Here is a 19,737-nt window from a genome sequence, read left to right as displayed (position 1 = left end):
ACGCTCAATATGGCGGTATAACACATGCGGGTTAAACGTCACTGTGTGCTGGGCGAACTCTGTTACCTCACAGAGCCGCACTAACGCTAATACACAAATGCCGAGCCTGTTCACACTCACAGCGCTCGGGGAGAAGACCGCTTGGTATATGGTCACAGGACTCTGGCCCCAGGACATAGGACCAGCATCCCTCTAGACCTACCGAGCGTGTGGCGTCGCAGCTGCGAACGCCGCTAACAGAAACCGACTGCCGCGAAGTGACAGTGCCTGCCATGGTACGATGGTGCCCTATGGCAGGCAACACCATCGGACGCTAGTGCTGGGAAGTGACGAGCACTTGTGGCCTATGGCTAGCCACTGGCTGACGCTGACTCTGCAACTAATTCCCTAACCACATACGTAATATCAAAGGGAGGGGAATTTTAATGAGTCATTCACCAGGCACATGCATCCGTCATCATCCACATATATAGCAACTAGAGTCTATACTAGCGCATGGCCGCTCGGCCATGCGGAACTTTTATAGCCGTGCGCTTCCGGGACCTTCCTGATGCTCCAGATGGACCAATCGGAACAGGAGAAGGACCTGAGCATGTGACTCCCGATCCCCAATGGGAGATCGTCTCATAAGCATGCTCAGTGGGCCGAAGGAAAGACTTAGCCTCTGCAGTCTTTTGCTGCTGACCAGGCTGCATTGCCATAGCTGAACCAGAGGTGGCAGTAGCAACTGAACCTGCAATGCTGGTGTGGGCTGAACGCTGGGATCGTGAAGTCAGCTGCGTAGGCTCCACTGCGGCCAGAGAGGAATGGGAGACCGAAGGTGGCAAGGCTCGGGATTCCCGCTGTGCAGCGCCCGGAACCCGACGCCTAACACAAGCAGTGATCTTCCCAGTGTCACAAGCAGTGGTCTTCCCTGTAATAGGACATATGGACAGGGGTTGTAGTAATCAGATAACCACGGCCATACTTAGTATGTGGAGACGACTGATCTCCAAATGTTCAGACTTCTAATACAGGTAGGCTAGGGTTGGTAATACTTTTGGGCTACAAGGTAGAGTTGTGGTAGTTGCTTTTCCTTCCACTTGTACTGAATGACATGCACTGCTAGCTCAGCCAAACGTGCACATTCATAAGAACATGGCCGTCAGCCGAATGATCACTCCGCTGACCACAATCCTATTTGTATGGCCAGCTGTGTATAATAATACTCTGTGAGATAAAACACAATGAAGATAATGGCTAAATACTCACATCACAAGAGTCTTTAATACATGATTTGATATGTTTTGGAAAGAAATATTATTTTCCATTAATCATACTGAACCCCTACAAGGCCCTTTAAAAAGGAAGGTAACAGGACACTTTATACAGGAGCAATTGTTGAATTGAGAACATTCTGTTCCCTTCTTCTTTTAGAAATGCACAGAAATAAAAAAAGGAAAACTCCGGGTCTCGAGTGTCATGTATTTATTTACAGATCAGTAAATTTTAACTGCTATCAAGAATTGTAATATTTTCCATTAGCAATATTTCCTGGCTGCAAGGTAAGGCTCTGTTTACATCATGTCGTTTCATGTTGCTTCATCCAGACATATATGTCAAAAGAACGCTAACCTCCGGAGATGACGTCTTGTCCGGTGTGACTGGTGCAGCCATCACAGAGATTGGCAGAAGATAAGGCAAGGAAGCCATGGGAAGGTGAGTATAGTCCGTTTTATATTTTATCTACAGAAACAAAGCTTCAGACAACCTGGCACCAAATCCACAAGATTAGCTGCGATGTGCCTCTCCTAATGACTGCTGCTTTCTAAAAGGATATTGATATTTCTGCTTCGTTTCGATGGTCATTTTTTGCATAAACAAAAACAGGAAGTACAGACATATTTTTTGTCTCCTTGGAATTCGCTTGTAAGTAAGAAGAGCAAAATTTCCAAACTTTGGCTAATATTTTCTTATTTACTTGTATGCAGCCAGTTTTACAATTTGGGTGAAAATTCTATGATTTGCATTTTGGAAATGCCAGTCCATGCCTTTCAAACTGTTGAAATAACCATTTAGGCACAGTAGTGTCCTCTTTTTCTGTGTGAAAAGACAGAGATCGGCTTTCATTTATAGTTCTTAAATTAGTACAAATCTTAAAGAAAATATGTCAGTAGGATCCAGCCTCCTAAGCCATCTATATCGTTATGCAGGTCATAGAAAGTTTAATGAAATGATACCTTGATAGCTGCAATCCAGTCCATGTTTTTCATATATGTAAATTAACTGTTAGATTCTATGGGGCAGACACTGATCTGCATGAGAATCTGTCTCCAGAGATTATTTTAAATGAAAGAGGCAGTTACTAGTGATGAGCGAGTATACTCGTTGCTCTGGTTTTCCACCTGAGCATGCTCGGGTGTGTTCCGAGTATTTTGGCGTGCTCTGAGATTTAGTTTTCTTCGCCTTATCTGCATGATTTGCGACTGCTAGACAGCTTGAATACATGTGTGGAATGCCTGTTTGTTAGGGAATTCCCACATGTATTCAGCCTGTCTACAAGTCGCAAATCATGTAGATAAGACGAGGAAAACTAAATCTCCGAGCATGCCAAAATACTCGGAGGACACCCGAGCAACGAGTATACTCGCTCATCACTAGCAGTTACCAGTGTGAGACATGTAAAGCCACAAAGAGAAAAAGACCATGCATATATTCAGGATCACCACAAAATGCAGGAAAATACAAGAAAAAATGTTATTGTTTCAAAACCAGAAAAAAACACACATGTTTAAAAACATTTAAAAGTCACAAAGAATGAGACATGTTAGATCCACAAAATTCAGAATATAATATTCACCAACATATAGTCACCCGCTACAAGAATTCCATATTGCACAATATTATTGCATAATACCGCATAGAGATGCTGCTAACCTAGTGCCATACATATTATTAGGACAAAAAGGATCCCATATTTTTAGTGAGGCAAAAGCATTCAATTTAAGCTAGAACATGGCCGCCACTGTGCCCTAGCACAATGATAATGGGCTGAAGAACCCATCAGCAAACATACAGGTCCAGTGGGAACAGTTAAAGAAGATGTAACCAGGCGAGGTAATATTTCACCCTATACAGTCCAAAAAGAGTCGCCCCATAACCTAGGAAAGCAGCTGTGCAGCCAAGTGGCATGAGAGGTCCCAAGCGTTCCGACACTCAGGGTGTCTTTTTCAAGGTGAGTATGGGTGTGAGACATGTATGATTGACAGTCTGCTCTCATAATCACACACAGCTCTGTAGTGAGAGCAGAACAAATACAGGACAGCAGAAGTGAACTTATTCTCATTACAAACACATTTGCACTGAAGGTCATAGTGGTTCAGCTTCCATCTCACAGGCAGCCAGTGTGAGGGAGTGGCAGAACAGCACTGTAAATGTGTCTGCAATGGGACAAGTTTCAACTCCAATGTACTGTGTTAGTTATAATCAAACACAGCTCTGCAGCAGAGCTGACAGTACTATGAGAGGACTTCAACTGCCAATGTGTTTGTAATGAGACAAAGTTCACATCTGCTACATTGCTTTATTGTGGTAGTTCTCATCTCATGCAGATCAGTGTCCGGCAGAAAGATCTTTACAGCTTATCTGCAGAAAAGAAAAATATAGTTTTCTCTGGAATAAAACATTGATTCGCAGATATCAAGGTATCATTTTATTCAGCTTCCTGTGACCTGCATGACCATATAGACTGTTCAGGAGGGTTGATCCTACTGACAGATTCTCTTTATACCCAAACAGGAGCGTCTTCTGATGAGAAGGGTTGTAGAAAATCGACATGCAAGTTCCCTGCAGTTAGCTAAAGAAGTACAAAGGCAAAATCATGCAAACTTTCCTATTCACATAAAATAGACCATTTTTAATTTGTTTGCTGGTACATTTTTATCTGTTTTTGGTCTATTTGTACCATGTGTATGTCATCCATTTTTCTTGTTGGATGATTCCCAAGCTTCTTCTAGTAACTAGTCTTTGAAAGCGAGACCACTAGGATGCCAACCATGTGCAGTTTTTCTTTTTCACTGGTATATTTACATGAATTGGTGAGCCTTGTCTGCAAAATGGACCAGAGTAGAACTTGTCTCATTTTTTATGCAGCCCACAGAGCGGACACATCTACAGAATATAATGTCTCTGCGTGCTGTCAGTAAAGTTAAAAGAACACGAACAACAAACACTGATGATTATTCAAATTTCACGATTCTAGAATCAATAAGGTCTACAAACTGTACATGTGAATGGGTCCAAAGGCTGCTCCATTTGTACTTCAAGTGGCAAAAAGTATGGATCAGCCAACTGAAATGACAGTGCTATTTGACTCCAGAAGAAGAAAACAAAATGAGCATATACCACCTTATAGTAGGTAAATAGTAATAGTACATGTAAATAACATGAGATACTTGGCCATCCCACCGCGACAAGGTGTACCCAATGAGGATGGTCCTGTCTCTACTATTAAACGGAATCTGTCACCCCTTTTTTGAGATATCATGTAATGATATCATTCAATTGTTTGTCACATAAGGATTCTCTTAGTACTTTTGCTTCCCCCTGACCCCGCACCTTTCATGCATAAATACCTTTTTTATATCGGTTCAGATGTATGTAAACTGCTGCTGTCTGGTCCAATGGGCGGGGCTTATTCACCTGCTCCCCCCCTCCCTGTCTTGCTCTACACAAGAAGAAATGCGTAGAGCAAGACAGGGAGGGGGGGAGAAGGTGAATAAGCCCCGCCCAGCAGACCGGACAGCAGCAGTTTACACACATCTGAACCGATATAAAAAAGGTATTTATGCATGAAAGGTGCGGGGTCAGGGGGAAGCAAAAGTACTAAGAGAATCCTTATGTGACAAAGAATTGAATGAGATCATTATATGATATCTCAAAAAAGGGGTGACAGATTTCCTTAAAGACTTACCATGTGTCAGGCGACCTCAATGTGAAAAAGAGCAGAGCAGGACAAGAGCTCGACTGTTCACACACCTGTCCATGGGAAGCTAGAGTTGAAAAGGTTGTGGTGGGGGGCGTCTGTTTGTACAAAGTGCAAAGAAAACTATTCTAGGATCATTGAGGTCAGAAAATTATACATGTTAATGGGTCCATATACTGCTCCGTTTTACTTCTGGAAGTGGCAAAAAGTATGGATCAACCAGCTGAAATGACACTTGACTCCAGAAGAGAGTGCACACAAATCCTAGATGTACTACAAAGTTCAGAGAAGGGAGGTGTCAGAAGATTCACACTTTCGATAACCTGATATGTCATGCTTTGTGCAGAGCTCATCATCTGCTTTTAGGCCATTACTCAGCAATGACCCAACATGCAAGGGGTCTCACTGTGGTGTACTCACAGATGATCCAGAGCCAAAGAGCGAGCTTTTTATAGCTCCATAAGTCACACACAGGAAAGGGTAGCAGATCTTATTTCCATGACATCAAGTGGTCACAGGTCAGATTAAAAATGGTGACTATTCAGTTATTTGGGCAGTAGTGGAAGCTTTCAGGGAACTTTTATAATTGGGATAGTAAATCACGTCTGCTAAATTTGCATCCTAACAGTCCTGTATCTCCGTCAGCATAGATTCTAAGCCAAATGTTACCTTATCTTACCAGGAAAACATTTAGAGGAGGGAGGATTCATCATGAACTTTATGCCAGATTTCTGAAATATAGCTGACACCTAAAAAGTTGACGGTGCTGATCAGGCATGACACATACTGCCGAACAGAATCGCTAGAATTTGTGCCGGAAAGTGGTGCAGAAAATGGTATAAAGGATAGCAGAATTCAGATTGTGGTACACGGTATCCACAAAAGATGCAGCAACTTCACAAAGGGTTGTGCACCTTACTCCGACGGACTGTCTGAAATGCTAGTCTTTATGGATTTTCCTCCTAAACTTTAAGCTAATTTTATCACAGACCAGCTGCAAAAGATTTTAGAAGATCTTTATATTATAATAAAAAAACTTCTTAATTTAATCTACCTACCCCCCTCCCTAAAAAAAAAAATAAAAAAATACTTTTTGCATTGGTCAGGGCAAGCTTACTTGTAATGTTTACAATAACAATGCTTGATTGACAGCTCTGAGCTTAGGTGCTATTCAATGAAGCACTTGATAAGTATATGCTGAGAACTCAAAAGTACGATCCACACTCTGCCACTCTGCTGTGAATATGATCTTAAAGTCCTGAGTGGGGACCGCCTGTGTGACATACTGTACATATGCCCTAATGAGACATAAGGGGGGTGATAGTCCTGAATAGACAACCCTTTATTATTTGCCCTCTAAGTATGCACTATATCTTCAATAAATTACTTTAAACTGTAAGCTTTTCTTAACGGGGATACCCCAGATTAACTGTACCGATACCACCCTTGTGCCTGTAAACTATGCAGATGACAAACAAGATTTCTTTATCTCGCTGCCAGATATTCCTCCTTCTTTCAACATTGCCAACACCCATTGTTATTTACCCTGCACTTCTGTATGTGTACAGTGTGTATATATGTATATAGTCGGAATGTTTAGATTTCTAGAGGAGATTTTATAAGACAAGTCGTAGTCATCAAGTGTCAGGTTTCAATCACTATGAAACGACAGTTTTTTCCCCATACAGGTTTTTGGTATGTAGGGTTTTTGATGCATTTTTGTGTGTGTGCAGAGAAACACGCAGCGTTTTACAGTAATGGCAGTGAGTGAATGGTTTTTATACTTGTGTTGTGTGTTTTCTTTTGTTTTTAAACGCAGCATGTCAATTCAGGTCCAAATTTTTACTGCACTTTTTTCCCCATTGAGATCAAAATGATTTAGCGCAATAAAAACAGGTGAAAAAATACATCAAGAGCACACATAACTTCCACGTTGGTTTTCTGGCCATAGCCTGGATTTTTCATGCAGAAAAAAACACTGCAAAAAAGCTACGACTGACCATACCCATAGGTGTGTGCTATGCTGGGAGATGCTAAAAACTGTGCAAACAACAACAAAAGCTTCACGCCATGATAATAACTGAAGATAAATTATGCTGCTACTTGGAAATAGAAATGCTATAGAAATAAATGTAAATGTATCCTAATTGACCACTATAAAACACTATTGTAATGTATGTTGTAAACAAACTTGTTCTGTTTAGAGAGCACGCCGGACTGGAAACTTGGGATTTGTAGTATTAGCGGTGCATGCGCTGTCTACTGGTGGACCAGCTCTAGTAGACATTTGGTATTTTCTCATGGGCCAAATATAATTACACTGTGGGCTAGATTTGGCCCTAGGGCCTGAGTTTGACATCCATGTCACCTGAGTGACCATCATTATAAAGACAGCCTTAACAACAGTGTAAAGGTCCTCATCATACCCCATCAGTGATGTAAAGTAAAACTCAACACTTAATATTAAAAGCAGGGCTGTGGAGTCATAGTCGTGGAGTCGGTGTCCATTTTGGTGGAGTCGGTATAAAATGGACCGACTCAGACTCCTAAAATATATAATAAATTGGGTGCAGTAGTACAATACAGGATGTGCTGAATAATTTGGGAAAGTTATAAAATAGCCTATAAATGTCTGTTCTGTTCTTGATCTAAGAATCTCGGCGTTTAGTTGAGATGAATCTGTGCTGCACTTTATGTACATGCTCAGTAGTGAGGCAGGGCTGTGGAGTCGTAGTTGAGATGATTCTGTGCTGCTCTTTATGTATATGCTCAGTAGTGAGGCAGGGCTGTGGAGTTGAAACTGAGATGAATCTGTGCTGCACTTTATGTACATGCTCAGTAGTGAGGCAGGGCTGTGGAGTCGGAGCTGAGATGAATCTGTGCTGCACTTTATGTACATGCTCAGTAGTGAGGCAGGGCTGTGGAGTTGAAACTGAGATGAATCTGTGCTGCACTTTATGTACATGCTCAGTAGTGAGGCAGGGCTGTGGAGTCGGAGCTGAGATGAATCTGTGCTGCACTTTATGTACATGCTCAGTAGTGAGGCAGGGCTGTGGAGTTGAAACTGATGAATCTGTGCTGCACTTTATGTACATGCTCAGTAGTGAGGCAGGGCTGTGGAGTCGGAGCTGAGATGAATCTGTGCTGCACTTTATGTACATGCTCAGTAGTGAGGCAGGGCTGTGGAGTTGAAACTGAGATGAATCTGTGCTGCACTTTATGTACATGATCAGTAGTGAGGCAGGGCTGTGGAGTTGTAGCGGAGATGAATCTGTGCTGCACTTTATGTACATGCTCAGTAGTGAGGCAAGGCTGTGGAGTCGTAGTGGAGAGGAATCTGTGCTGCACTTTATGTACATCCTCAGTAGTGACCAGGGCTGTGGAGTCAGAGCTGAGATGAATCTGTGCTGCACTTTATGTACATGCTCAGTAGTGAGGCAGGGCTGTGGAGTCGGAGCTGAGATGAATCTGTGCTGCACTTTATGTACATGATCAGTAGTGAGGCAGGGATGTGGAGTCGGAGCTGAGATGAATCTGTGCTGCACTTTATGTACATGATCAGTAGTGAGGCAAGGCTGTGGAGTCGTAGTGGAGAGGAATCTGTGCTGCACTTTATGTACATCCTCAGTAGTTACCAGGGCTGTGGAGTCAGAGCTGAGATGAATCTGTGCTGCACTTTATGTACATGATCAGTAGTGAGGCAGGGCTGTGGAGTTGTAGCTGAGATGAATCTGTGCTGCACTTTATGCACATGCTCAGTAGTGAGGCAAGGCTGTGGAGTCGTAGTGGAGAGGAATCTGTGCTGCACTTTATGTACATCCTCAGTAGTTACCAGGGCTGTGGAGTCAGAGCTGAGATGAATCTGTGCTGCACTTTATGTACATGATCAGTAGTGAGGCCGTGCTGTGGAGTCAGAAGTCTGGGAAATTGAGGAGTCAGAGTCCAAGTTGGTGGTTTGGCTTACCGACTCCACAGCCCTAATTAAATGTTCCAGATATGAAACTGGCAAAGTGGGGTACTAATATTAGGACCTACGCGTTTTGGCTGAATGCCTTACTCATGGTCTAAGGCGTTCAGTGGAAACTCGTAAGTCCTGATACTAAGTACCCCTCTTGCATCACTGCCAGTTTCATATCTGGAGCTTTGAATATTAATAAAATGTTGGATTTTGCTTACTGATAACACTGTCTTCCACGCTGGATCACCATCTCCTAGTTTGTCCATGGCATTGCAGCCGCCCAGGTTTACATACAATGTCCAGCTTGGTGGGATAACTTTACGTTTATTTTTTCTCAGTAATGTAAAGTAGTCATCATGTGTGTGCCAAAACTACAGAGGTATATAACTGCAGGCACTCAGAGTGAGGAATGCCCTCTATATACAGTAAGTCACGTGGGTCAGTGTGTGTCGCTAGGACTCCCTTTGCTGTTTCTCTAAGGCTAATTTCACATTAGTTTTTTTTGCAGCGCATCGTGCGCAATAGAAATGCATGCAAAAACGCATCATGCGTTTTTGCATGCGTTTGCATTTTTTGCGTTTGCGTTTTAACCAGTTTCTAGACATGTTTACTCTTAAAACGCATGCGTATGCTGCAAACGCAGGCATAAGCATGTCCATGCGCACGCCTGTGTTCCCATAGACTGTAATGCGTTTTTTGACGCATTCCGTGCGCAAGCGAACGCATGCGTTGTTTTAGCGCCGTTTGACGGACCCAAAAATGCAACAGGTTGCGCCTGGCGCGTCTAGACGCACACCTGAAAAAACCGCATGCGCACGATAAAGCAGCTGAACGCATGCAAACGCAAGATCATGCGCACGCCATGTTAAACATAGGTGCGCATGACGCATACACACGGATGTGCACGATGCGCTGCGAAAAAAACCCGCTAATGTGAAACCAGCCTAATGTGGCCGTATAGATGTTAGTAGTCTTCTTTAGCGCTGTTCTGAACGCTGATCTGGGCTTCAGTCGCTGCACACTCTCCACTTGTGGCCTGTACCTACATAACACTTCTTACTACTTTACTAGCTCCAAAATAACTAGCTAACAGGAACTACTATACAAAATGCCCATATAACTCCTCCCCACCTGGGCGGCCATTAAACGTTAACCCTATCCTAGGCTAATGAGCTGCTTATACTATAAGATAGCATAACTATGTCACATAAAGCAGCAAATCCATACAATAACATTAGAGAAGGCTGCAGAGAGGGTGTTTGGACGACTTCTCCACTTTTACAGGTTCATGCAGTCTACATGAGGAAAGCCGCAGGCCCAGTGATTAGTTGCAGTGGTTACAAGTGATGTAGATGTGACATCCCCGCTGCAGCTGGTCAAAGTCAGAGGCAGTAGCGGAGAGGCATTCGTTTTTTTATTTTATACATTTGAGCTCATGGAGTTAAGGGCCTGTCACACTAAGCGATATCGCTAGCAATATCGCTGTAACGTCACTTGGTTTTGTGACGTAGCAGCGATATTGCTAGCGATATCGCTATGTCTGATACTTACCTCCGACTGCTCCCCCTCTGGTTATCGCTGATCGCGCGAGAATGTCCTGGACCGTTTCTCGTCGTCAGCTTCCTGCTGGGCTTCCTGTGGCGCCGATGAGCGACGCGCGGACACGGGCGGGAGGACGTCAGGATCGCCTCGTCTGACAGGTAAGTAGCGACCCCCGACCCCTGCGACGTCGCTGGTGAGATCTGCCTGTGTGGCAGCTCACTAGCGACCCTGACAGCGTCATATCGCTGGTCGGGATCGCTGGTGCATCGCTAAGTGTGACAGTACCTTTAAAGGGGTTTTCCTGTTGTACCTTTTATTATCTTTTGTCCTGTATGTTTTTTTTTTCTTTTACTATTAGCCCTTCATGTAAATGGGTAGATTATAGGTGCTTGGAAAACAATAAGACATGTCTGTGAATGTTACATTTATGGAAGGGAAATTCTTCCGGGTATGCTCAGTATGGAAAAACGGATTCCGTCCTGTGACGGATTCGTCGCCCTTAGGCGTCCATTATACCAGACGACGGATGGTGACGGATCTGTCACCAGCCGTCTTTTCGACGCAGACAAAAAACATTCCTAGGGACGTTTTTTCTGGCTGACGGACCCCAATTTTATGATGGATCCGTCGCACGACGGACCCAACGGAAGGCCAATAGTCACAATCCGTCGCCAATACAAGTCTATGGGGAAAAGACGGATCTGCCAGGCAAATCCGTCAGATCTGTTTTTTTCCCCAAACGGTGAATTTTGACTGACGCCAAAAAACGGAAGTGTGGAACAGGCCTTAGCCGTTTTGTATGCTGCCAGTGACACACAGAAAAGACGTCTGTGTTGGTACATTGTATGTGGATTATATAATCTCGCTCCCATTTTTTCTAGAATGTAATATATTAGAGGCAGCCGCACATTACGGGCCCATAGGGGTGGATGGGTATTGTAGCCTGTAATATAGCCATATGAATGACACTGAATAACAATATCCATGCACGTTACATGTGGGAAAGCTGTGGAGGGAACCAGGTGGTCCTCTCCTGCAGGTCAGAGGGATCTGATGGGACAATTGCCCCTCTCCCCCGCGTTATAGCCACTGCAGCCTGGCTCGCCATATTACAGAATACTCAGCTTTACAAGACAAGGCATCAGACTTAAGGGCTTAGGGTAAAAGAACAAACATGTTTTGCGCAGACGGAGAGGATAAAGCAAGCCGAGATCAGAAGACGGGTGTTTTTCTTTTTCTGTTTACTCTCAAGGCTGCAAAGAAATCCCTGAGTTACACAAGCATTGCCTGCACTAGCTTTCTTAAAATCCCCCAAAATAACTTGTATTCTGAAAATCCTGCACTGACAATTCCTTATTTGGTTGCTGGTTCTGTGTGTGCCTGGTAGGTTGTGGGTAGGCCAATCCTCCCCTTTCAGCTGCTATCCCCCATCTTTCCATAGACACACACACAGCCGGTCACCCTGACTCCCCATAGCCAATCACACCAGCGCTCATGCCCATGTAAGGAGCACCTTTCCTTTCATAAATCCCTCGGCCTACAGGGATCTCTGCGTGTTTGGAAAGTATCTGTGCCCTGCAAATCGGAATCAAGCAGCCTTCCCAGTCTGGGGAAATTCACATTTAGCATGCCTTCTGTGTTTGCTTTTTTCTAGCTGGAACACTTTTTCAAGGGTAGAGCACAGTACAATCGGTCATGTCACTATGGGGTCTTTTCTGGTGCTGCAACTTCTGCCTAATGCCCCGCTTTAGCTTTGTGGCTTTTATTGTATTCTTTCAGCATATATAGATATGGTTTAAATAACAAGGTCCTATCACTGGGTGGAGGTGCACGGCTGAAAGAATAAGTCACGAGCTCCATACTATGTGGGCGGCAATTGGGTACCATACTAATCTAAAAAAGTACAGAAAACACGGCTGCAGGTTAAGACAAGGGCAGAGGTGGGATACTGTAATGAATGTGCCTTAGGACTCATGCACATAGCCGTATTTTCGGTCCTAGTGAAATCTGATAAAGCATCGGATTGTACTTGGGCCAACGTTATTCTATTGGGCCATGCACACTTAAGATTTTTTCATTCAACAGAGCTTGTCCGAGAAAAATAAAAATTGCTGCATGCCAGAGTTTAATTTGATATTCGGATCACACTCGACCATACAAGTCCAATGAGTCCATGGAAACCATTGAACTGCACCTGGATGACATCTGAGTGAGGTCTGATTTCCACGGACTGACAGAATGGAGAAGATGGAGAATTTTTATCTCCATTTTCTCCTCGCCCGAGAGAATCGGATCATACTATAACCAAATTCTGATCAGAGTTTGATCAGTGTGATTTGCATAATCAACCAGATTCTCTCAGATGGTCGTATACACTTGCACTTAGGCTGGGGTCAAGCCACCTTATGTTCTCTCATTCTAGAGCATCGGATCAATTATGCTGATCAGAGTGTGATCACAGTGTGATGCAATTTTCTCAGATGTGGAGAGGATGGAGCAAAAATGTCTCCATTTTCTCAATTCCGACAGTCCGTGATATCATCCAAGTAAGGTTTGATGTTTTCCACCGACTCATTGAATTGATGGCAATAGAGGATGCAAATCGTGCATAATATGATTTTTTTTCCTCAGATAGATTCTGTCAGAGGAAAAAATGGGACATGTGCAGGGCACCCTAGAATAACATAGGCCCAAGTGTGTTCCAAAGTTTTGTCAGATCGCAGTCCAGCCGAAAATACGTTTGTTTGCATAGACCCTTACAGTATGTCGTACATGCCAATATATGGAGTCACTGATAAGCTGCAGTGTTCATGTGCACATTGTCAGCCCCACATTAATGCAGGACAAGTCAATAAGGGGGACCAGAAATTAAATAAAACGTAAAACTGAATTTATTTCTCATAAGTGGCTTCAATACAGAGCACTGCTAAACTTTGCCCCTAGGCACCAGGACCCCAGCTAGGCCCATGTGCACAAGGCTTGTACCATTATCATAATACATATTAACTAAAATATGCAGAAATGCAAAATCAGAATGATGACAAAAAGAACGATCAGTGGGTTTGTGACTTCTGGTTTCCGTACCAATGACAAGAACAAGCTGCCCCAAGTGCAGACAGGTGAATGAGAAGTGCCTCATTTCCACTCATGAAGGGTGTCTTGGTGCTGCTATCACGTGGCCATAGACTTCACTGTTCCCACACACTCGTGTGCTCGTTGACCACTACAAGTGGTTGATGTTTTGGCCACAAGTGTCAGCTGTGCTGTCAGATCCTACCCCTGGTCACTTGAATGTGATTATTGCGTGAGCATAGCCACCTGTCTGCCCTTGGTGATCTCGTAGACTGGTCATTATAGTGAAATGAGGTCTCTCCTTACTCCTTTATGTGCGCTTCACCTTGACTTACAGTAATATCACACACTGTCACTGTTGAGCGTTTTGAGCAGAATCTCCTCAAAAAATCCTCATCAAAAACTGTGTGAATTACCCTAAACAGGATTCATTTAGCAAAATATGGAATCATTGGCAATTTACTTCCCATTTTTTACCTAAACTAGAAGCTTCTCCAGGAATTGTGTGGACAGAATGGTCTCCATTGTGATCATACATTGCACACACCTGCTAAGTCACTGGGCTAAAGGCTAAGGTCCAATGAGACAAAGCTTACAAAAGCACACAAGTATGTTTCACATGCCTGCGAGGGAGGAAGAACGTCACAGGTGTCTGTGATCACGAACCTCAAATTTCATTACACCTATTTCTGTAAGTTAAGCCTCCGCATCTCCCCCACTTCTTGAATGCCGAGCACTTTTCTTTGTGGTTTCTACAGAAATCTATTCAGTACATGACCAACAATGGGATCAATGTTCTAACACGATGATCATGACTGGGGCTTTCAATATAGAAGAGGGTGTCACGTGATGTGTAATCTGGTAATGATCGATCTCCTCCATCCTCAGGATGTGGGGATCTAGCACTGTGATCTGACAGACCTGATGACGACTTGTTGTCAGCTCTACGGGCACGCTGCTCAGGATGAATTCCAGTACTGCTCTTACGCCTCATTCTGAGGGAACTCCAAGAAATAGTAGTTGCCTAATATAAGAAATTATTTTTTCAGTATTTAGCTACTGCAGTTTTCATGCAATAGCTTTCCTGGCTACAAATGTTTGTTCTTGGCCCGGAGACCTGTCAGGAGAATACAGTCCAATGGTAAGTGGTATTGTAGTTTGTATACTCACTAACAGGTATCTAGGTATCTGTAATTAGAAAATTATTGATATTTTCTTCCAATAATAAGTCCACCTGTTTCGTGTGCTATATTACAGCTCAGCTCTATTTACTTCAACAAAGTTGAGCTGCAATACCACACACAATTCTTATACGGTTGTGCTGATTTTTTAATTAAAGCAGCCATGTTTTTCCATTCCAGTGCTGTATCCCATCAATGGCGTGCACACATTGGTCTGATTCACAAAAAAAAACAGTTTTCCCTAGAATTCTGCCATATTGCCACAGAAACTTTGCAACTCTGGTTGTTTTAACCTAAGTTCCAGTCAACTTTTTGAAAAATGGATGAAGTTTAGTAGGGAAAGTGGTGTAAGTTACAACAGAAATGCAGTCCAGTTCCTGACTAATACATTTATTGCGGTGGAGCACAGTAGCTTAAAGATATGCCAAGTTCATTAAGAAACACACACTTCTTAATGAATTTGGTACATCATACTCCATGGACCTCTTCATCAAGATTGGCATGCAAAATGCCAGTCTTGATAAATCAGGGACACTATGCCTACATTGCAAGCTCAAAGGGGTTCTCCAGTAATAGAAAAAAATTAAGTAACTAAAGGATATGTCATTATATATACATTCCTAAATAATTTTAATTAATAAACAACATTTTCTCCAGGGGGTAATCACTATAGAATTAAAATCACAGCCACAGATAGTCTGTGAGCATGCACGGTAGGAAACTCCACTGCTGTGATTTGGTTTTACCTACATAAATGTCCTGACATTCAGAAAGTCAGGATGGACAGCAGTGTGAGCAGTCTCTTGTACATCAGCATCTTGGTTTCTTCAGTATTAGATCAGATAGACATGGTGGACAGTAGTGTGAGCAGCCTCTTCTTACCTCAGTACCACAAATGTCTTCAGTATTAAATCGATAGACAAGGTGTACAGCAATGTGAGCAGCCTCTTCTTATATCAGAACCCTGGTATCTCCAGTATTATATCAGATACACAGGGTAGACAGCAGTGTGAGCAGCTTCTCCTTTTCTCAGCATTCCTGGTATCTCCAGTATTATATAAATACACAGGGTGTACAGCAGTGTGAGCAGCCTCTTCTTATATCAGCACCCTGGTATCTCCAGTATTATATCAGATACACAGGGTGGACAGCAGTGTGAGCAGCCTCTCCTTTTCTCAGCATTCCTGGTATCTCCAGTATTATATAAATACACAGGGTGTACAGCAGTGTGAGCAGCCTCTTCTTATATCAGCACCCTGGTATCTCCAGTATTATATCAGATACACAGGGTGGACAGCAGTGTGAGCAGCCTCTCCTTTTCTCAGCATTCCTGGTATCTCCAGTATTATATAAGATACACAGGGTGTACGGCAGTGTGAGCAGCTTCTTCTTATCTCAGTACCTCTGCTATCTCCAGTCTTATATCAGATACACAGGGTGTACAGCAGTGTGAGCAGCCTCTTCTTATCTCAGCATGCTGATATCTCCTGTATTATATCATATATACATGGTGGACAGCAGTGTGAGCAGTCTCTCCTTACCTCAGCACCCAGGTATCTCGAGTTTTACATCAGATAGACAGGGTGTACAGTAGTGTGAACAGCCTCCTCTTATCTCAGCACCACTAGTGCCTCAAGTATTAGATCATAAACAAAGGGTGGACAGCAGTATGGGGTTTCCAGAATTACATCTACATATTCACTGTGAGCACATCTTTCTACACATGAAACTGGCAGAGCCTCTACTGTATCTGTTCTCTTAACATTTTAGTATGGGTTTCTATCTGATAACAAGGTTGCGGCCATTTTGATTCTGTAGTGATCGCCTCCCTAAACAAATCAATTGTATTTCTTTTCTATTCCTGAAAAAAACCTTAATAATATGAATTCCTTAATTTTGCCTCATATCACAATATAGGGTAATTTAGAAAACCTCACTCTATTTAATGCATTATATACGGTATATGTATATATACACATACACAAACACAGATATACTTTGTGATCCTCATTAAAGAGGTTTCAGTGTCTTTGAGATTTTCAATATACTTGTCTGATTTAATGTGCTCGATATCCCAACATCATCCCCCAGTCTGTCACTTGTACCTCTCACTATGCATTGGCTATGACAAAGTATTGGGCTTCTAAAATGAGCAGTCAGTCCAATTCAAGCATGTTACCGACTCACAGAGGGGAGCGGAAACTCTTTTCCATATCAAAGCCTGGCTGAAAGTGGAAGCACTGAATCCCAGGAGAAGGGTTGACAGTGGGGCATCTGGACACATTTAATGCAAAAAAAAGTAGATTAATAAATAATATTTCAGAGAAACAGAACATATAGTGAATTTTGTAAAATAGTCTATGCACTAAAATAATTATAAAAACAGCGATAGATAACCTACGAGTAGTCATTTATGGGCAGCTCAGTGCACACTAAAATATGATAAAAAATATTTAATTCTTGAAAAAGCTGTTACTTTAGCCCCTTTCCGACATTGGGCGTACATTTACGCTGATGTCGGACTCCCTCCCTTTCATGTGGGCTCCGGCGGTAAGCCCACATCTTTCCTGAGACATGTCAGCTGTTTTGAATAGCTGATATGTGCCCAGAACAGCCACGGGTGGAATCGCGATCCACCCGTGGCTATTAACCCATTAAATGCCGCTGTCAAACTCTGACAGCGGCATTTAACACACGCTTCCGATTGCTACATACAGGCGATCTGATCATCACCTGTATGTAGCAGAGAAGATCGGGTTATGGCAGCTTCTAGTCTCCCATGGAGACTATCGAAGCATGCCAAAAGTAAAAAAAAGAAAAAAAAAATGTTTAAAACATAAAAAAAATAAAAAGATATAAAAGTTCAAATCACCCCCCTTTTGCCTCATTCAAAATAAAACAATTAGAAAAAAAAATCAAACATGCACATATTTGGTATGGCCGCGTTCAGAATCTCCCAATCTATCAATATAAAAGAAAAGAATTGCTAAACATGTAACAAGAAAAAAGCCAATTACATTTTTTGGTCGCCGCAACATTGCATGAAAATGCAATAAGCGATCAAAAGATCGTATCTGCACCAAAGTGGTATAATTAAAAACATCAGCCCGACACGCAAAAAATAAGCCCTCACCCAACCCCAGATCACAAAAGATGGAGACGCTGTGGGTATCGGAAAGTGGCGCAAATTTTTTTTTTTAAACAAAATTTGGAATTTTTTTTAACCACTTAAATAAAAAATAACCTAGACATGTTTGGTGTCTATGAACTCGTAATGACCTGGAGAATCATAACGGCAGGTCAGTTTTAGCATTTAGTGAACATAGTAAGAATGCAAAACAAAAAACAATTGTGGAATTGCACTTGGAATTTTTTTCCCATTTTCCAGTACATGACATGTTAAAACCAATGGTGTTGTTCAAAAGTACAACTTGTCCTGCAAAATACACAAGCCCTCAATTGGCCATATTGACCAAAAAAATAAAAAAGTTATGGCTCTAGGAAGAAGGGGAGCAAAAAGCGAAAACGCAAAAACGAAATCACCTCCGGTCATGAAGGGGTTAAAAAAAAAACTTTCCTAGATGGCAATTCTTCATTCTGTATACTGGCTGGTGCTTGCAATGGAGAGAAACTCAATGCAGCATTGGGCTGAATGGGTGGCCTAACCTCAGATATTTCGACTTGACCCTGTAACCCCCTTTAAATCACTGTTTAGATCTGGTAAACAATTTTCTTTTTAAGTCAAGCTTCAAAAGTTATAAGATTCCACGGAGGTAATAAGTCCTTTTTAGCTAAACATTAAAACCACAGACAATGAGAAATATGTCATTTGTTACAGTGAGAATGGAGCACCAAAACCTCCAAAGCAGGAGCACATTGTGTGTGGGATATTTCAGATTTTAACCCGTGAAAGATGATTTCACGGGGGCAGTATGCAGGCTTGAGTGTATGAGTGAAATGTCAGTAAGTTTTACAGATGTCCAGATTTGTAAACTCTAGCACGCTAGATAAGAAGATAGGAACAAATATAAAGAATGAGGACACCTGGTTATAAATTTTGGCTTTCGCACAGCAGGGAGTCATACACATGAGTAATTTAGTAGAGTTACTACAAACATTACTCACTCCACAGTGATGATCTATAGATGTTACTACATTGTAAGTTAGATGTATAAAAAAAAATTACATTTGGTTCAGCCAAACAAAAGATTTACATGGGAAGACGACATGTTTCTTAGGCTTGTTTCACACTTCCGTTGTTGTCTGTCAGTTGATATCCGCGAAAATGGCGGAAAACGGATCCGTGATCGTTGTGAGATCAACGGGTGTCACCGGACCGTTCTTTTGACGGATCCGGCGAAAGTGAAATTTTTAAGGAACCGCAGGAGAGAGACTTTATGGAATGGCATTACTGGGTTAAAATTGATCCCAGAGCAAAGCTTCCAGGCATGCGCACATGAAAATAGCGGACCGTCAAGAAGAAAAAACATTGCAGTGTCCGTCTCATCCGCCCGGAAGCCAGGAAAATTTTGGCGGATCCGTCAAAAAACGGATGACTGTCAGTCAAGATTACAATAATGTAAGTCTATGGGGGGAAAAAATGGATCCGCCCCTTTTTTGGCAGATCCGTGTTTTATAAAATTGGCGGATTTTGACTGATGACAAAAAACGGAAGTGTGAAACAGGCTTTACAGTCAAGCAACTGACAGAATCTATGGGTAGAAGGCTTTTGAGTGTCATCTTAAAGAAAGGTGGCTATATTGGTCACTGATTTTCTTTTTTTGTTTTTGAATGTCAGCAATGTTTATTTCTAAATTTTGTGTTATATTGGTTTACCTGGTGAAAATAAACACGTGAGATGGGTATATATTTGGTTTTTATTAAGTTGCCTAATAATTCTGCACTGTAATAGTTACCTGCACAAACAGATATCCTCCAAAGATAGCCAAATCTAAAAAAAACCACTCCAACTTCCAAAAATATTAAGCTTTGATATTTAGGAGTCTTTTGGGTTGATTGAG

General features: G+C 42.4%; 1 protein-coding gene across 1 annotated transcript in view; it reads right to left on the bottom strand.

The window, feature by feature from the left end:
- Positions 1-19,737, bottom strand: part of PALLD (palladin, cytoskeletal associated protein) — a 260,746-nt gene that overhangs the window by 114,472 nt on the left and 126,537 nt on the right. The window lies entirely within an intron of this gene.

The sequence above is a fragment of the Dendrobates tinctorius genome, unplaced genomic scaffold (assembly GCF_039654945.1).
Source record: "Dendrobates tinctorius isolate UK_male_01 unplaced genomic scaffold, ASM3965494v1 ptg000008l, whole genome shotgun sequence".
Classification (NCBI taxonomy): Eukaryota; Metazoa; Chordata; class Amphibia; order Anura; family Dendrobatidae; genus Dendrobates; species Dendrobates tinctorius.
Note: the sequence above shows the minus strand (reverse complement) of the source record. Positions and strands in the feature narration are given on the sequence as shown.